This window comes from Pelecanus crispus, unplaced genomic scaffold (genome assembly GCF_030463565.1).
Source record: "Pelecanus crispus isolate bPelCri1 unplaced genomic scaffold, bPelCri1.pri SCAFFOLD_41, whole genome shotgun sequence".
NCBI classification, from domain to species: domain Eukaryota; kingdom Metazoa; phylum Chordata; class Aves; order Pelecaniformes; family Pelecanidae; genus Pelecanus; species Pelecanus crispus.
The window spans coordinates 470102-491288 of record NW_027461476.1 but is presented as its reverse complement, the minus strand read 5'-3'; positions in this window follow the sequence as shown (position 1 = coordinate 491288).

The following is a 21187-nucleotide window of genomic DNA, read 5'->3' as shown; positions in this document are numbered from 1 at the left end:
TTGCTGGTCCTCACCTTCCCTTGACACCGCTTTCACAGCCAAACGCACTCTGCCCATCTGCACTGCCCTTGCCTCCCAGCACTCCCAACACACATTCTCAGGCACGCTCACGCTCTACTCTGACTACCAGCACAGACCACCTCCCAAAGTGAAAATACCCAAGCCATTTCTGACACACGCTACATCTACGGGCTTAGAGCTGTGACTGGTCCTCACCTTCCCTTGACACCGCTTTCACAGACAAACACACTCTGCCCATCTGCCTTTGCCTTCCCTCCCAGCACTCCCAACACACTCTCACTACCGGCACAGACCACCTCCCAAAATGCCACCACCAAACCGATTTCTGACACACGCTACATCTAAGGGCTTAGAGCTGTTGCTGGTCCTCACCTTCCCTTGACACCGCTTTCACAGCCAAACGCACTCTGCCCATCTGCGCTGCCCTTGCCTCACAGCACTCCCAACACACATTCTCAGTCTCACTATCACTCTCACTCCCGGCACACACCACCTCCCAAAGTGCAAACACCCAAGCGATTTCTGACACACGCTACATCTAAGAGCTTAGAGCTGTTGCTGGTCCTCACCTTCCCTTGACACCGCTTTCACAGCCAAGCACACTCTGGCCATCTACCCTGGCTTTGCCTCCCAGCACTCCCAACACACATTCTCAGGCTCACTCTCACTCTCACTCCCAGCACAGACCACCTCCCAAAGTGCAAACCTCCAAGCCATTTCTCCCATACGATAGGCCTAAGAGCTTAGAGCTGTTGCTGGTCTTCACCTTCCCTTGACACCGCTTTCACAGGCAAACACACTCTGCCCATCTACCCTGGTTTTGCCTCCCAGCAATCCCAACACACATTCTCAGGCTCAAACTCACTCTCACTCCCGGCACACAACACCTCCCAAAGTGCAAACGTCCAAGCATTTTCTGCCGCATGCTACATCTAAGGGCTTAGAGCTGTTGCTGGCCCTCACCTTCCCTTGACACCGCTTTCACAGGCAAACACACTCTGCCCATCTGCCTTTGCCTCAACTCCCAGCACTCCCAACACACTTTCTCAGGCTCACTCTCACTCTCACTCCCGGCACAGACCACCTCCCAAAGTGCAAACCTCCAAGCCATTTCTCCCACACGATAGGCCTAAGTGCTTAGAGCTGTTGCTGGTCCTCACCTTCCCTTGACACCGCTTTCACAGCCAAACACACTCTGCCCATCTGCCTTTGCCTTGCCTCCCAGCACTCCCAGAACACTCTCACTACCGGCACAGACCACCTCCCAAAGTGCAAACCCCCAAGCGATATCTGACAAACGCTAAATCTAAGGGCTTAGAGCTGTTGCTGGTCCTCACCTTCCCTTGACACCGCTTTCACAGCCAAACGCACTCTGCCCATCTACCCTGGCTTTGCCTCCCACCACTCCCAAAACACATTCTCAGGTTGAATCTCACTCTCACTTCCGGCACAGACCACCTCCCACAGTGCAAACGTCCAAGCCATTTCTCCCCTACGATAGGCCTAAGGGCTTAGAGCTGTTGCTGGTCCTCACCTTCCCTTGACACCGCTTTCACAGCCAAACACACTCTGGCCATCTGCGCTGCCCTTGCCTCCCAGTACTCCCAACACACGTTCTCAAGCACACTCACGCTCTCACTCTCACTCCCAGCACAGACCACCTCCCAAAGCCAAAACACCCAAGCGATTTCTGCCACATGCTACATCTAAGGGCTTAGAGCTGTTGCTGGTCCTCACCTTCCCTTGACACCGCTTTCACAGCCAAACGCACTCTGGCCATCAGCGCTGCCCTTGCCTCCCAGCACTCCCAACACACATTCTCAAGTTCAATCTCTCTCTCACTCCTGGCACAGACCACCTCCCAAAGTGCAAACACCCAACCGATTTCTGACATACGCTACATCTAAGGGCTTAGAGCTGTGGCTGGTCCTCACCTTCCCTTGACACCGCTTTCACAGCCAAACGCACTCTGCCCATCTGCACTGCCCTTGCCTCCCAGCACTCCCAACACACATTCTCAGGCACGCTCACGCTCTCACTCTGACTCCCAGCACAGACCACCTCCCAAAGTGAAAATACCCAAGACATTTCTGACACACGCTACATCTACGGGCTTAGAGCTGTGACTGGTCCTCACCTTCCCTTCACACCGCTTTCACAGACAAACACACTCTGCCCATCTGCCTTTGCCTTCCCTCCCAGCACTCCCAACACACTCTCACTACCGGCACAGACCGCCTCCCAAAATGCCAACACCCAAGCGATTTCTGACACACGCTCCATCTAAGGGCTTAGAGCTGTTGCTGCTCCTCACCTTCCCTTGACACCGCTTTCACAGCCAAACACACTCTGCCCATCTACCCTGGGTTTGCCTCCCAGCACTCCCAACACACATTGTCAGGCTCAATCTCACTCTCACTCCCAGCACAGACCACCTCCCAAAGTGAAAATACCCAAGGCATTTCTCCCATACGATAGGCCTAAGGGCTTAGAGCTGTTGCTGGTCCTCACCTTCCCTTGACACCGCTTTCACAGACAAACACACGCTGCCCATCTACCCTGGCTTTGCCTCCCAGCACTCCCAAAACACATTCTCAGGTTGAATCTCACTATCACTGCCGGCACAGACCACTATCCAAAGAGCAAATACCCAAGCGATTTCTGACACACGCTACATCTAAGGGCTTAGAGCTGTTGCTGCTCCTCACCTTCCCTTGACACCGCTTTCACAGACAAACACACTCTGGCCATCTGCCTTTGCCTTCCCTCCCAGCACTCCCAACACACTCTCACTACCGGCACAGACCACCTCCCAAAATGCCACCACCAAACCGATTTCTGACACACGCTACATCTAAGTGCTTAGAGCTGTTGCTGGTCCTCACCTTCCCTTGACACCGCTTTCACAGCCAAACGCACTCTGCCCATCTGCACTGCCCTTGCCTCCCAGCACTCCCAACACACATTCTCAGGTTGAATCTCATTCTCACTCCCGGCACAGACCACCTCCCAAAGTGAAAATACCCAAGCGATTTCTGACACACGCTACATCTAAGGGCTTAGAGCTGTTGCTGGTCTTCACCTTCCTTTGACACGCTTTCACAGCCAAACACACTCTGGCCATCAGCGCTGCCCTTGCCTCACAGCACTCCCAACACACATTCTCAAGTTCAATCTCTCTCTCACTCCCGGAACAGACCACCTCCCAAAGTGCAAACACCCAACCGATTTCTGACATACGCTACATCTAAGGGCTTAGAGCTGTGGCTGGTCCTAACCTTCCCTTGACACCGCTTTCACGGCCAAACACACTCTGGCCATCTACGCTGGTTTTGCCTCCCAGCACTCCCAAAACACATTCTCAGGTTGAATCTCACTATCACTGCAGGCACAGACCACTTCCCAAAGAGCAAATACCCAAGCGATTTCTGGCACACGCTACATCTAAGGCCTTAGAGCTGTTGCTGGTCCTCACCTTCCCTTGACACCGCTTTCACACACAAACACACTCTGGCCATCTGCCTTTGCCTTCCCTCCCAGCACTCCCAACACACTCTCACTACCGGCACAGACCACCTCCCAAAATGCCAACACCCAAGCGATTTCTGACACACGCTCCATCTAAGGGCTTAGAGCTGTTGCTGGTCTTCACCTTCCCTTGACACCGCTTTCACAGCCAAACACACTCTGCCCATCTACCCTGGCTTTGCCTCCCAGCACTCCCAACACACATTGTCAGGCTCAATCTCACTCTCACTCACGGCACAGACCACCTCCCAAAGTGAAAATACCCAAGGCATTTCTCCCATACGATAGGCCTAAGGCCTTAGAGCTGTTGCTGGTCCTCACCTTCCCTTGACACCGCTTTCACAGCCAAACACACGCTGCCCATCTACCCTGGCTTTGCCTCCCAGCACTCCCAACACACATTCTCAGGTTGAATCTCATTCTCACTCCCGGCACAGACCACCTCCCAAAGTGAAAATACCCAAGCGATTTCTGACACACGCTACATCTAAGGGCTTAGAGCTGTTGCTGGTCTTCACCTTCCCTTGACACCGCTTTCACAGACAAACACACTCTGGCCATCTACGCTGGTTTTGCCTCCCAGCACTCCCAAAACACATTCTCAGGTTGAATCTCACTATCACTGCCGGCACAGACCACTTCCCAAAGAGCAAATACCCAAGCGATTTCTGACACACGCTACATCTAAGGCCTTAGAGCTGTTGCTGGTCCTCACCTTCCCTTGACACCGCTTTCACAGACAAACACACTCTGGCCATCTGCCTTTGCCTTCCCTCCCAGCACTCCCAACACACTCTCACTACCGGCACAGAACACCTCCCAAAATGCCACCACCAAACCGATTTCTGACACACGCTACATCTAAGGGCTTAGAGCTGTTGCTGGTCCTCACCTTCCCTTGACACCGCTTTCACAGCCAAACGCACTCTGCCCATCTGCACTGCCCTTGCCTCCCAGCACTCCCAACACACATTCTCAGGCACGCTCACGCTCTCACTCTGACTACCAGCACAGACCACCTCCCAAAGTGAAAATACCCAAGCCATTTCTGACACACGCTACATCTACGGGCTTAGAGCTGTGACTGGTCCTCACCTTCCCTTGACACCGCTTTCACAGACAAACACACTCTGCCCATCTGCCTTTGCCTTCCCTCCCAGCACTCCCAACACACTCTCACTACCGGCACAGACCACCTCCCAAAATGCCACCACCAAACCGATTTCTGACACACGCTACATCTAAGGGCTTAGAGCTGTTGCTGGTCCTCACCTTCCCTTGACACCGCTTTCACAGCCAAACGCACTCTGCCCATCTGCGCTGCCCTTGCCTCCCAGCACTCCCAACACACATTCTCAGTCTCACTATCACTCTCACTCCCGGCACACACCACCTCCCAAAGTGCAAACGTCCAAGCCATTTCTCCCCTACGATAGGCCTAAGGGCTTAGAGCTGTTGCTGGTCCTCACCTTCCCTTGACACTGCTTTCACAGCCAAACACACTCTGGCCATCTGCGCTGCCCTTGCCTCACAGCACTCCCAACACACATTCTCAGTCTCACTATCACTCTCTCTCCCGGCACACACCACCTCCCAAAGTGCAAACGTCCAAGCCATTTCTCCCCTACGATAGGCCTAAGGGCTTAGAGCTGTTGCTGGTCCTCACCTTCCCTTGACACTGCTTTCACAGACAAACACACTCTGGCCATCTGCGCTGCCCTTGCCTCACAGCACTCCCAAAACACATTCTCAGGCTCACTCTCTCTCTCACTCCCGGCACAGACCACCTCCCAAAGTGCAAACACCCAACCGATTTCTGACACACGCTACATCAAAGAGCTTAGAGCTGTTGCTGGTCCTCACCTTCCCTTGACACCGCTTTCACAGCCAAACACACTCTGCCCATCTACGCTGGTTTTGCCTCCCAGCACTCCCAAAACACATTCTCAGGTGGAATCTCACTATCACTGCCGGCACAGACCACTTCCCAAAGAGCAAATACCCAAGCGATTTCTGGCACACGCTACATCTAAGGCCTTAGAGCTGTTGCTGGTCCTCACCTTCCCTTGACACCGCTTTCACAGACAAACACACTCTGGCCATCTGCCTTTGCCTTCCCTCCCAGCACTCCCAACACACTCTCACTACCGGCACAGACCACCTCCCAAAATGCCAACACCCAAGCGATTTCTGACACACGCTACATCTAAGGGCTTAGAGCTGTTGCTGGTCTTCACCTTCCCTTGACACCGCTTTCACAGCCAAACACACTCTGCCCATCTACCCTGGGTTTGCCTCCCAGCACTCCCAACACACATTCTCAGGCTCAATCTCACTCTCACTCACGGCACAGACCACCTCCCAAAGTGAAAATACCCAAGCGATTTCTGACACACGCTACATCTAAGGGCTTAGAGCTGTTGCTGGTCTTCACCTTCCCTTGACACCGCTTTCACAGCCAAACACACTCTGGCCATCTACGCTGGTTTTGCCTCCCAGCACTCCCAAAACACATTCTCAGGTGGAATCTCACTATCACTGCCGGCACAGACCACTTCCCAAAGAGCAAATACCCAAGCGATTTCTGGCACACGCTACATCTAAGGCCTTAGAGCTATTGCTGCTCCTCACCTTCCCTTGACACCGCTTTCACAGACAAACACACTCTGGCCATCTGCCTTTGCCTTCCCTCCCAGCACTCCCAACACATTCTCACTCCCGGCACAGACCACCTCCCAAAATGCCACCACCAAACCGATTTCTGACACACGCTACATCTAAGAGCTTAGAGCTGTTGCTGGTCCTCACCTTCCCTTGACACCGCTTTCACAGCCAAACGCACTCTGCCCATCTGCACTGCCCTTGCCTCCCAGCACTCCCAACACACATTCTCAGGCACGCTCACGCTCTCACTCTGACTCCCAGCACAGACCACCTCCCAAAGTGAAAATACCCAAGCCATTTCTGACACACGCTACATCTACGGGCTTAGAGCTGTGACTGGTCCTCCCCTTCCCTTGACACCGCTTTCACAGCCAAACGCACTCTGCCCATCTGCGCTGCCCTTGCCTCCCAGCACTCCCAACACACATTCTCAGGCTCAATCTCACTCTCACTCCCGGCACACACCACCTCCCAAAGTGCCAACGTCCAAGCCATTTCTCCCATACGATAGGCCTAAGGGCTTAGAGCTGTTGCTGGTCCTCACCTTCCCTTGACACTGCTTTCACAGACAAACACACTCTGGCCATCTGCGCTGCCCTTGCCTCACAGCACTCCCAACACACATTCTCAGGCTCACTCTCACTCTCACTCCCGGCACAGACCACCTCCCAAAGTGCAAACACGCAAGCGATTTCTGACACACGCTACATCAAAGAGCTTAGAGCTGTTGCTGGTCCTCACCTTCCCTTGACACCGCTTTCACAGGCAAACACACTCTGCCCATCTACCCTGGTTTTGCCTCCCAGCACTCCCAACACACATTCTCAGGCTCAATCTCACTCTCACTCCCGGCACACAACACCTCCCAAAGTGCAAACGTCCAAGCATTTTCTGCCGCATGCTACATCTAAGGGCTTAGAGCTGTTGCTGCTCCTCACCTTCCCTTGACACCGCTTTCACAGGCAAACACAATCTGCCCATCTGCCTTTGCCTCAACTCCCAGCACTCCCAACACACATTCTCAGGCTCACTCTCACTCTCACTCCCGGCACAGACCACCTCCCAAAGTGCAAACCTCCAAGCCATTTCTCCCACATGATAGGCCTAAGTGCTTAGAGCTGTTGCTGGTCCTCACCTTCCCTTGACACCGCTTTCACAGACAAACACACTCTGCCCATCAGCCTTTGCCTTGCCTCCCAGCACTCCCAAAACACTCTCACTACCGCCACAGACCACCTCCCAAAGTGCAAACCGCCAAGCGATATCTGACAAACGCTAAATCTAAGGGCTTAGAGCTGTTGCTGGTCCTCACCTTCCCTTGACACCGCTTTCACAGCCAAACACACGCTGCCCATCTACCCTGGCTTTGCCTCCCAGCACTCACAACACACATTCTCAGGTTGAATCTCATTCTCACTCCCGGAACAGACCACCTCCCAAAGTGAAAATACCCAAGCGATTTCTGACACACGCTAGATCTAAGGGCTTAGAGCTGTTGCTGCTCCTCACCTTCCCTTGACACCGCTTTCACAGCCAAACGCACTCTGGCCATCCACCTTTGCCTTGCCTCCCAGCACTCCCAACACACATTCTCAGGCTCACTCTCACTCTCACTCCCGGCACAGACCACCTCCCAAAGTGAAAACGTCCATGCCATTTCTTCCCTACGATAGGCGTAAGGGCTTAGAGCTGTTGCTGGTCCTCACCTTCCCTTGACACCGCTTTCACAGACAAACACACTCTGCCCATCTGCCTTTGCCTTGCCTCCCAGCACTCCCAAATCACTCTCACTCCCGGCACACACCACCTCCCAAAGTCAAAACACCCAAGCGATTTCTGCCGCATGCTACATCTAAGGGCTTAGAGCTGTTGCTGCTCCTCACCTTCCCTTGACACCGCTTTCACAGCCAAACGCACTCTGGCCATCTACCCTGGCTTTGTCTCCCAGCACTCCCAAAACACATTCTCAGGTTGAATCTCACTCTCACTCCCGGCACAGACCACCTCCCAAAGTGCAAACGTCCAAGCCATTTCTCCCATACGATAGGCCTAAGGGCTTAGAGCTGTTGCTGGTCCTCACCTTCCCTTGACACCGCTTTCACAGACAAACACACTCTGGCCATCCGCCTTTGCCTTGCCTCCCAGCACTCCCAACACACATTCTCAGGTTGAATCTCACTCTCACTTCCGGCACAGACCACCTCCCACAGTGCAAACATCTAAGCCATTTCTCCCACAAGATAAGCCTAAGGGCTTAGAGCTGTTGCTGGTCCTCACCTTCCCTTGACACCGCTTTCACAGCCAAACACACTCTGGCCATCTGCGCTGCCCTTGCCTCCCAGCACTCCCAACACACGTTCTCACGCACACTCACGCTCTCACTCTCACTCCCAGCACAGACCACCTCCCAAAGCCAAAACACCCAAGCGATTTCTGCCACATGCTACATCTAAGGGCTTAGAGCTGTTGCTGGTCCTCACCTTCCCTTGACACGCTTTCACAGCCAAACACACTCTGGCCATCAGCGCTGCCCTTGCCTCACAGCACTCCCAACACACATTCTCAAGTTCAATCTCTCTCTCACTCCCGGAACAGACCACCTCCCAAAGTGCAAACACCCAACCGATTTCTGACATACGCTACATCTAAGGGCTTAGAGCTGTGGCTGGTCCTAACCTTCCCTTGACACCGCTTTCACGGCCAAACACACTCTGGCCATCTACGCTGGTTTTGCCTCCCAGCACTCCCAAAACACATTCTCAGGTTGAATCTCACTATCACTGCAGGCACAGACCACTTCCCAAAGAGCAAATACCCAAGCGATTTCTGGCACACGCTACATCTAAGGCCTTAGAGCTGTTGCTGGTCCTCACCTTCCCTTGACACCGCTTTCACACACAAACACACTCTGGCCATCTGCCTTTGCCTTCCCTCCCAGCACTCCCAACACACTCTCACTACCGGCACAGACCACCTCCCAAAATGCCAACACCCAAGCGATTTCTGACACACGCTCCATCTAAGGGCTTAGAGCTGTTGCTGGTCTTCACCTTCCCTTGACACCGCTTTCACAGCCAAACACACTCTGCCCATCTACCCTGGCTTTGCCTCCCAGCACTCCCAACACACATTGTCAGGCTCAATCTCACTCTCACTCACGGCACAGACCACCTCCCAAAGTGAAAATACCCAAGGCATTTCTCCCATACGATAGGCCTAAGGGCTTAGAGCTGTTGCTGGTCCTCACCTTCCCTTGACACCGCTTTCACAGCCAAACACACGCTGCCCATCTACCCTGGCTTTGCCTCCCAGCACTCCCAACACACATTCTCAGGTTGAATCTCATTCTCACTCCCGGCACAGACCACCTCCCAAAGTGAAAATACCCAAGCGATTTCTGACACACGCTACATCTAAGGGCTTAGAGCTGTTGCTGGTCTTCACCTTCCCTTGACACCGCTTTCACAGACAAACACACTCTGGCCATCTACGCTGGTTTTGCCTCCCAGCACTCCCAAAACACATTCTCAGGTTGAATCTCACTATCACTGCCGGCACAGACCACTTCCCAAAGAGCAAATACCCAAGCGATTTCTGGCACACGCTACATCTAAGGCCTTAGAGCTGTTGCTGGTCCTCACCTTCCCTTGACACCGCTTTCACAGACAAACACACTCTGGCCATCTGCCTTTGCCTTCCCTCCCAGCACTCCCAACACACTCTCACTACCGGCACAGAACACCTCCCAAAATGCCACCACCAAACCGATTTCTGACACACGCTACATCTAAGGGCTTAGAGCTGTTGCTGGTCCTCACCTTCCCTTGACACCGCTTTCACAGCCAAACGCACTCTGCCCATCTGCACTGCCCTTGCCTCCCAGCACTCCCAACACACATTCTCAGGCACGCTCACGCTCTCACTCTGACTCCCAGCACAGACCACCTCCCAAAGTGAAAATACCCAAGCCATTTCTGACACACGCTACATCAAAGAGCTTAGAGCTGTTGCTGGTCCTCACCTTCCCTTGACACCGCTTTCACAGCCAAACACACTCTGCCCATCTACGCTGGTTTTGCCTCCCAGCACTCCCAAAACACATTCTCAGGTTGAATCTCACTATCACTGCCGGCACAGACCACTTCCCAAAGAGCAAATACCCAAGCGATTTCTGGCACACGCTACATCTAAGGCCTTAGAGCTGTTGCTGGTCCTCACCTTCCCTTGACACCGCTTTCACAGACAAACACACTCTGGCCATCTGCCTTTGCCTTCCCTCCCAGCACTCCCAACACACTCTCACTACCGGCACAGACCACCTCCCAAAATGCCAACACCCAAGCGATTTCTGACACACGCTACATCTAAGGGCTTAGAGCTGTTGCTGGTCTTCACCTTCCCTTGACACCGCTTTCACAGCCAAACACACTCTGCCCATCTACCCTGGGTTTGCCTCCCAGCACTCCCAACACACATTCTCAGGCTCAATCTCACTCTCACTCACGGCACAGACCACCTCCCAAAGTGAAAATACCCAAGCGATTTCTGACACACGCTACATCTAAGGGCTTAGAGCTGTTGCTGGTCTTCACCTTCCCTTGACACCGCTTTCACAGCCAAACACACTCTGGCCATCTACGCTGGTTTTGCCTCCCAGCACTCCCAAAACACATTCTCAGGTGGAATCTCACTATCACTGCCGGCACAGACCACTTCCCAAAGAGCAAATACCCAAGCGATTTCTGGCACACGCTACATCTAAGGCCTTAGAGCTATTGCTGCTCCTCACCTTCCCTTGACACCGCTTTCACAGACAAACACACTCTGGCCATCTGCCTTTGCCTTCCCTCCCAGCACTCCCAACACATTCTCACTCCCGGCACAGACCACCTCCCAAAATGCCACCACCAAACCGATTTCTGACACACGCTACATCTAAGAGCTTAGAGCTGTTGCTGGTCCTCACCTTCCCTTGACACCGCTTTCACAGCCAAACGCACTCTGCCCATCTGCACTGCCCTTGCCTCACAGCACTCCCAACACACATTCTCAGGCACGCTCACGCTCTCACTCTGACTCCCAGCACAGACCACCTCCCAAAGTGAAAATACCCAAGCCATTTCTGACACACGCTACATCTACGGGCTTAGAGCTGTGACTGGTCCTCCCCTTCCCTTGACACCGCTTTCACAGCCAAACGCACTCTGCCCATCTGCGCTGCCCTTGCCTCACAGCACTCCCAACACACATTCTCAGGCTCAATCTCACTCTCACTCCCGGCACACACCACCTCCCAAAGTGCCAACGTCCAAGCCATTTCTCCCATACGATAGGCCTAAGGGCTTAGAGCTGTTGCTGGTCCTCACCTTCCCTTGACACTGCTTTCACAGACAAACACACTCTGGCCATCTGCGCTGCCCTTGCCTCACAGCACTCCCAACACACATTCTCAGGCTCACTCTCACTCTCACTCCCGGCACAGACCACCTCCCAAAGTGCAAACACGCAAGCGATTTCTGACACACGCTACATCAAAGAGCTTAGAGCTGTTGCTGGTCCTCACCTTCCCTTGACACCGCTTTCACAGGCAAACACACTCTGCCCATCTACCCTGGTTTTGCCTCCCAGCACTCCCAACACACATTCTCAGGCTCAATCTCACTCTCACTCCCGGCACACAACACCTCCCAAAGTGCAAACGTCCAAGCATTTTCTGCCGCATGCTACATCTAAGGGCTTAGAGCTGTTGCTGCTCCTCACCTTCCCTTGACACCGCTTTCACAGGCAAACACAATCTGCCCATCTGCCTTTGCCTCAACTCCCAGCACTCCCAACACACATTCTCAGGCTCACTCTCACTCTCACTCCCGGCACAGACCACCTCCCAAAGTGCAAACCTCCAAGCCATTTCTCCCACATGATAGGCCTAAGTGCTTAGAGCTGTTGCTGGTCCTCACCTTCCCTTGACACCGCTTTCACAGACAAACACACTCTGCCCATCAGCCTTTGCCTTGCCTCCCAGCACTCCCAAAACACTCTCACTACCGCCACAGACCACCTCCCAAAGTGCAAACCGCCAAGCGATATCTGACAAACGCTAAATCTAAGGGCTTAGAGCTGTTGCTGGTCCTCACCTTCCCTTGACACCGCTTTCACAGCCAAACACACGCTGCCCATCTACCCTGGCTTTGCCTCCCAGCACTCACAACACACATTCTCAGGTTGAATCTCATTCTCACTCCCGGAACAGACCACCTCCCAAAGTGAAAATACCCAAGCGATTTCTGACACACGCTAGATCTAAGGGCTTAGAGCTGTTGCTGCTCCTCACCTTCCCTTGACACCGCTTTCACAGCCAAACGCACTCTGGCCATCCACCTTTGCCTTGCCTCCCAGCACTCCCAACACACATTCTCAGGCTCACTCTCACTCTCACTCCCGGCACAGACCACCTCCCAAAGTGAAAACGTCCATGCCATTTCTTCCCTACGATAGGCGTAAGGGCTTAGAGCTGTTGCTGGTCCTCACCTTCCCTTGACACCGCTTTCACAGACAAACACACTCTGCCCATCTGCCTTTGCCTTGCCTCCCAGCACTCCCAAATCACTCTCACTCCCGGCACACACCACCTCCCAAAGTCAAAACACCCAAGCGATTTCTGCCGCATGCTACATCTAAGGGCTTAGAGCTGTTGCTGCTCCTCACCTTCCCTTGACACCGCTTTCACAGCCAAACGCACTCTGGCCATCTACCCTGGCTTTGTCTCCCAGCACTCCCAAAACACATTCTCAGGTTGAATCTCACTCTGACTCCCAGCACAGACCACCTCCCAAAGTGCAAACGTCCAAGCCATTTCTCCCATACGATAGGCCTAAGGGCTTAGAGCTGTTGCTGGTCCTCACCTTCCCTTGACACCGCTTTCACAGACAAACACACTCTGGCCATCCGCCTTTGCCTTGCCTCCCAGCACTCCCAACACACATTCTCAGGTTGAATCTCACTCTCACTTCCGGCACAGACCACCTCCCACAGTGCAAACATCTAAGCCATTTCTCCCACAAGATAAGCCTAAGGGCTTAGAGCTGTTGCTGGTCCTCACCTTCCCTTGACACCGCTTTCACAGCCAAACACACTCTGGCCATCTGCGCTGCCCTTGCCTCCCAGCACTCCCAACACACGTTCTCACGCACACTCACGCTCTCACTCTCACTCCCAGCACAGACCACCTCCCAAAGCCAAAACACCCAAGCGATTTCTGCCACATGCTACATCTAAGGGCTTAGAGCTGTTGCTGGTCCTCACCTTCCCTTGACACGCTTTCACAGCCAAACACACTCTGGCCATCAGCGCTGCCCTTGCCTCACAGCACTCCCAACACACATTCTCAAGTTCAATCTCTCTCTCACTCCCGGAACAGACCACCTCCCAAAGTGCAAACACCCAACCGATTTCTGACATACGCTACATCTAAGGGCTTAGAGCTGTGGCTGGTCCTAACCTTCCCTTGACACCGCTTTCACGGCCAAACACACTCTGGCCATCTACGCTGGTTTTGCCTCCCAGCACTCCCAAAACACATTCTCAGGTTGAATCTCACTATCACTGCAGGCACAGACCACTTCCCAAAGAGCAAATACCCAAGCGATTTCTGGCACACGCTACATCTAAGGCCTTAGAGCTGTTGCTGGTCCTCACCTTCCCTTGACACCGCTTTCACACACAAACACACTCTGGCCATCTGCCTTTGCCTTCCCTCCCAGCACTCCCAACACACTCTCACTACCGGCACAGACCACCTCCCAAAATGCCAACACCCAAGCGATTTCTGACACACGCTACATCTAAGGGCTTAGAGCTGTTGCTGGTCTTCACCTTCCCTTGACACCGCTTTCACAGCCAAACACACTCTGCCCATCTACCCTGGCTTTGCCTCCCAGCACTCCCAACACACATTGTCAGGCTCAATCTCACTCTCACTCACGGCACAGACCACCTCCCAAAGTGAAAATACCCAAGGCATTTCTCCCATACGATAGGCCTAAGGGCTTAGAGCTGTTGCTGGTCCTCACCTTCCCTTGACACCGCTTTCACAGCCAAACACACGCTGCCCATCTACCCTGGCTTTGCCTCCCAGCACTCCCAACACACATTCTCAGGTTGAATCTCATTCTCACTCCCGGCACAGACCACCTCCCAAAGTGAAAATACCCAAGCGATTTCTGACACACGCTACATCTAAGGGCTTAGAGCTGTTGCTGGTCTTCACCTTCCCTTGACACCGCTTTCACAGACAAACACACTCTGGCCATCTACGCTGGTTTTGCCTCCCAGCACTCCCAAAACACATTCTCAGGTTGAATCTCACTATCACTGCCGGCACAGACCACTTCCCAAAGAGCAAATACCCAAGCGATTTCTGGCACACGCTACATCTAAGGCCTTAGAGCTGTTGCTGGTCCTCACCTTCCCTTGACACCGCTTTCACAGACAAACACACTCTGGCCATCTGCCTTTGCCTTCCCTCCCAGCACTCCCAACACACTCTCACTACCGGCACAGAACACCTCCCAAAATGCCACCACCAAACCGATTTCTGACACACGCTACATCTACGGGCTTAGAGCTGTTGCTGGTCCTCACCTTCCCTTGACACCGCTTTCACAGCCAAACGCACTCTGCCCATCTGCACTGCCCTTGCCTCCCAGCACTCCCAACACACATTCTCAGGCACGCTCACGCTCTCACTCTGACTCCCAGCACAGACCACCTCCCAAAGTGAAAATACCCAAGCCATTTCTGACACACGCTACATCTACGGGCTTAGAGCTGTGACTGGTCCTCACCTTCCCTTGACACCGCTTTCACAGACAAACACACTCTGCCCATCTGCCTTTGCCTTCCCTCCCAGCACTCCCAACACACTCTCACTACCGGCACAGACCACCTCCCAAAATGCCACCACCAAACCGATTTCTGACACACGCTACATCTAAGGGCTTAGAGCTGTTGCTGGTCCTCACCTTCCCTTGACACCGCTTTCACAGCCAAACGCACTCTGCCCATCTGCGCTGCCCTTGCCTCCCAGCACTCCCAACACACATTCTCAGTCTCACTATCACTCTCACTCCCGGCACACACCACCTCCCAAAGTGCAAACGTCCAAGCCATTTCTCCCCTACGATAGGCCTAAGGGCTTAGAGCTGTTGCTGGTCCTCACCTTCCCTTGACACTGCTTTCACAGCCAAACACACTCTGGCCATCTGCGCTGCCCTTGCCTCACAGCACTCCCAACACACATTCTCAGTCTCACTATCACTCTCTCTCCCGGCACACACCACCTCCCAAAGTGCAAACGTCCAAGCCATTTCTCCCCTACGATAGGCCTAAGGGCTTCGAGCTGTTGCTGGTCCTCACCTTCCCTTGACACTGCTTTCACAGACAAACACACTCTGGCCATCTGCGCTGCCCTTGCCTCACAGCACTCCCAAAACACATTCTCAGGCTCACTCTCTCTCTCACTCCCGGCACAGACCACCTCCCAAAGTGCAAACACCCAACCGATTTCTGACACACGCTACATCTAAGAGCTTAGAGCTGTTGCTGGTCCTCACCTTCCCTTGACACCGCTTTCACAGGCAAACACACTCTGCCCATCTACCTGGTTTTGCCTCCCAGCACTCCCAACACACATTCTCAGGCTCAATCTCACTCTCACTCCCGGCACTCAACACCTCCCAAAGGCAAACGTCCAAGCATTTTCTGCCGCATGCTACATCTAAGGGCTTAGAGCTGTTGCTGCTCCTCACCTTCCCTTGACACCGCTTTCACAGGCAAACACAATCTGCCCATCTGCCTTTGCCTCAACTCCCAGCACTCCCAACACACATTCTCAGGCTCACTCTCACTCTCACTCCCGGCACAGACCACCTCCCAAAGTGCAAACCTCCAAGCCATTTCTCCCACATGATAGGCCTAAGTGCTTAGAGCTGTTGCTGGTCCTCACCTTCCCTTGACACCCGCTTTCACAGACAAACACACTCTGCCCATCAGCCTTTGCCTTGCCTCCCAGCACTCCCAAAACACTCTCACTACCGCCACAGACCACCTCCCAAAGTGCAAACCGCCAAGCGATATCTGACAAACGCTAAATCTAAGGGCTTAGAGCTGTTGCTGGTCCTCACCTTCCCTTGACACCGCTTTCACAGCCAAACACACGCTGCCCATCTACCCTGGCTTTGCCTCCCAGCACTCACAACACACATTCTCAGGTTGAATCTCATTCTCACTCCCGGAACAGACCACCTCCCAAAGTGAAAATACCCAAGCGATTTCTGACACACGCTAGATCTAAGGGCTTAGAGCTGTTGCTGCTCCTCACCTTCCCTTGACACCGCTTTCACAGCCAAACGCACTCTGGCCATCTACCCTGGCTTTGCCTCCCAGTACTCCCAAAACACATTCTCAGGTTGAATCTCACTCTCACTCCCGGCACAGACCACCTCCCAAAGTGCAAACGTCCAAGCCATTTCTCCCATACGATAGGCCTAAGGGCTTAGAGCTGTTGCTGGTCCTCACCTTCCCTTGACACCGCTTTCACAGACAAACACACTCTGGCCATCCGCCTTTGCCTTGCCTCCCAGCACTCCCAACACACATTCTCAGGTTGAATCTCACTCTCACTTCCGGCACAGACCACCTCCCACAGTGCAAACATCTAAGCCATTTCTCCCACAAGATAAGCCTAAGGGCTTAGAGCTGTTGCTGGTCCTCACCTTCCCTTGACACCGCTTTCACAGCCAAACACACTCTGGCCATCTGCGCTGCCCTTGCCTCCCAGCACTCCCAACACACGTTCTCACGCACACTCACGCTCTCACTCTCACTCCCAGCACAGACCACCTCCCAAAGCCAAAACACCCAAGCGATTTCTGCCACATGCTACATCTAAGGGCTTAGAGCTGTTGCTGGTCCTCACCTTCCCTTGACACGCTTTCACAGCCAAACACACTCTGGCCATCAGCGCTGCCCTTGCCTCACAGCACTCCCAACACACATTCTCAAGTTCAATCTCTCTCTCACTCCCGGAACAGACCACCTCCCAAAGTGCAAACACCCAACCGATTTCTGACATACGCTACATCTAAGGGCTTAGAGCTGTGGCTGGTCCTAACCTTCCCTTGACACCGCTTTCACGGCCAAACACTCTGGCCATCTACGCTGGTTTTGCCTCCCAGCACTCCCAAAACACATTCTCAGGTTGAATCTCACTATCACTGCAGGCACAGACCACTTCCCAAAGAGCAAATACCCAAGCGATTTCTGGCACACGCTACATCTAAGGCCTTAGAGCTGTTGCTGGTCCTCACCTTCCCTTGACACCGCTTTCACACACAAACACACTCTGGCCATCTGCCTTTGCCTTCCCTCCCAGCACTCCCAACACACTCTCACTACCGGCACAGACCACCTCCCAAAATGCCAACACCCAAGCGATTTCTGACACACGCTCCATCTAAGGGCTTAGAGCTGTTGCTGGTCCTCACCTTCCCTTGACACCGCTTTCACAGCCAAACACACTCTGCCCATCTACCCTGGCTTTGCCTCCCAGCACTCCCAACACACATTGTCAGGCTCAATCTCACTCTCACTCACGGCACAGACCACCTCCCAAAGTGAAAATACCCAAGGCATTTCTCCCATACGATAGGCCTAAGGGCTTAGAGCTGTTGCTGGTCCTCACCTTCCCTTGACACCGCTTTCACAGCCAAACACACGCTGCCCATCTACCCTGGCTTTGCCTCCCAGCACTCCCAACACACATTCTCAGGTTGAATCTCATTCTCACTCCCGGCACAGACCACCTCCCAAAGTGAAAATACCCAAGCGATTTCTGACACACGCTACATCTAAGGGCTTAGAGCTGTTGCTGGTCCCATTCAGCACAAACACACTCTGGCCATCTACGCTGGTTTTGCCTCCCAGCACTCCCAAAACACATTCTCAGGTTGAATCTCACTATCACTGCCGGCACAGACCACTTCCCAAAGAGCAAATACCCAAGCGATTTCTGGCACACGCTACATCTAAGGCCTTAGAGCTGTTGCTGGTCCTCACCTTCCCTTGACACCGCTTTCACAGACAAACACACTCTGGCCATCTGCCTTTGCCTTCCCTCCCAGCACTCCCCAACACACTCTCACTACCGGCACAGACCACCTCCCAAAATGCCACCACCAAACCGATTTCTGACACACCGCTACATCTAAGGGCTTAGAGCTGTTGCTGGTCCTCACCTTCCCTTGACACCGCTTTCACAGCCAAACGCACTCTGCCCATCTGCACTGCCCTTGCCTCCCAGCACTCCCAACACACATTCTCAGGCACGCTCACGCTCTCACTCTGACTACCAGCACAGACCCACCTCCCAAAGTGAAAATACCCAAGCCATTTCTGACACACGCTACATCTACGGGCTTAGAGCTGTGACTGGTCCTCACCTTCCCTTGACCCACCGCTTTCACAGACAAACACACTCTGCCCATCTGCCTTTGCCTTCCCTCCCAGCACTCCCAACACACTCTCACTACCGGCACAGACCACCTCCCCAAAATGCCACCACCAAACCGATTTCTGACACACGCTACATCTAAGGGCTTAGAGCTGTTGCTGGTCCTCACCTTCCCTTGACACCGCTTTCACAGCCAAACGCACTCTGCCCATCTGCGCTGCCCTTGCCTCCCAGCACTCCCAACACACATTCTCAGTCCTCACTATCACTCTCACTCCCGGCACACACCACCTCCCAAAGTGCAAACTTCCAAGCCATTTCTCCCCTACGATAGGCCTAAGTGCTTAGAGCTGTTGCTGGTCCTCACCTTCCCTTGACACTGCTTTCACAGCCAAACACACTCTGGCCATCTGCGCTGCCCTTGCCTCACAGCAATCCCAACACACATTCTCAGTCTCACTATCACTCTCTCTCCCGGCACACACCACCTCCCAAAGTGCAAACGTCCAAGCCATTTCTCCCCTACGATAGGCCTAAGGGCTTAGAGCTGTTGCTGGTCCTCACCTTCCCTTGACACTGCTTTCACAGACAAACACACTCTGGCCATCTGCGCTGCCCTTGCCTCACAGCACTCCCAAAACACATTCTCAGGCTCACTCTCTCTCTCACTCCCGGCACAGACCACCTCCCAAAGTGCAAACACCCAACCGATTTCTGACACACACGCTACATCAAAGAGCTTAGAGCTGTTGCTGGTCCTCACCTTCCCTTGACACCGCTTTCACAGCCAAACACACTCTGCCCCATCTACGCTGGTTTTGCCTCCCAGCACTCCCAAAACACATTCTCAGGTTGAATCTCACTATCACTGCCGGCACAGACCACTTCCCAAAGAGCAAATACCCAAGCGATTTCTGGCACACGCTACATCTAAGGCCTTAGAGCTGTTGCTGGTCCTCACCTTCCCTTGACACCGCTTTCACAGACAAACACACTCTGGCCATCTGCCTTTGCCTTCCCTCCCAGCACTCCCAACACACTCTCACTACCCGGCACAGACCACCTCCCAAAATGCCAACACCCAAGCGATTTCTGACACACCGCTACATCTAAGGGCTTAGAGCTGTTGCTGGTCTTCACCTTCCCTTGACACCGCTTTCACAGCCAAACACACTCTGCCCATCTACCCTGGGTTTGCCTCCCAGCACTCCCCAACACACATTCTCAGGCTCAATCTCACTCTCACTCACGGCACAGACCACCTCCCAAAGTGAAAATACCCCAAGCGATTTCTGACACACGCTACATCTAAGGGCTTAGAGCTGTTGCTGGTCTTCACCTTCCCTTGACACCGCTTTCACAGCCAAACACACTCTGGCCATCTACGCTGGTTTTGCCTCCCAGCACTCCCCAAAACACATTCTCAGGTGGAATCTCACTATCACTGCCGGCACAGACCACTTCCCAAAGAGCAAATACCCAAGCGATTTCTGGCACACCGCTACATCTAAGGCCTTAGAGCTATTGCTGCTCCTCACCTTCCCTTGACACCCGCTTTCACAGACAAACACACTCTGGCCATCTGCCTTTGCCTTCCCTCCCAGCACTCCCCAACACATTCTCACTCCCGGCACAGACCACCTCCCAAAATGCCCACCACCAAACCGATTTCTGACACACACGCTACATCTAAGAGCTTAGAGCTGTTGCTGGTCCTCACCTTCCCTTGACACCCGCTTTCACAGCCAAACGCACTCTGCCCATCTGCACTGCCCTTGCCTCCCAGCACTCCCAACACACATTCTCAGGCACGCTCACAGCTCTCACTCTGACTCCCAGCACAGACCACCTCCCAAAGTGAAAATACCCAAGACATTTCTGACACACGCTACATCTACGGGCTTAGAGCTGTGACTGGTCCTCCCCTTCCCTTGACACCGCTTTCACAGCCAAACGCACTCTGCCCATCTGCGCTGCCCTTGCCTCCCAGCACTCCCAACACACATTCTCAGGCTCAATCTCACTCTCACTCCCCGGCACACACCACCTCCCTAAGTGCCAACGTCCAAGCCATTTCTCCCATACGATAGGCCTAAGGGCTTAGAGCTGTTGCTGGTCCTCACCTTCCCTTGACACTGCTTTCACAGACAAACACACTCTGGCCATCTGCGCTGCCCTTGCCTCACAGCACTCCCAACACACATTCTCAGGCTCACTCTCACTCTCACTCCCGGCACAGACCACCTCCCAAAGTGCAAACACCCAAGCGATTTCTGACACACGCTACATCTAAGAGCTTAGAGCTGTTGCTGGTCCTCACCTTCCCTTGACACCGCTTTCACAGCCAAGCACACTCTGGCCATCTACCCTGGCTTTGCCTCCCAGCACTCCCAACACACATTCTCAGGCTCACTCTCACTCTCACTCCCAGCACAGACCCACCCTCCCAAAGTGCAAACCTCCAAG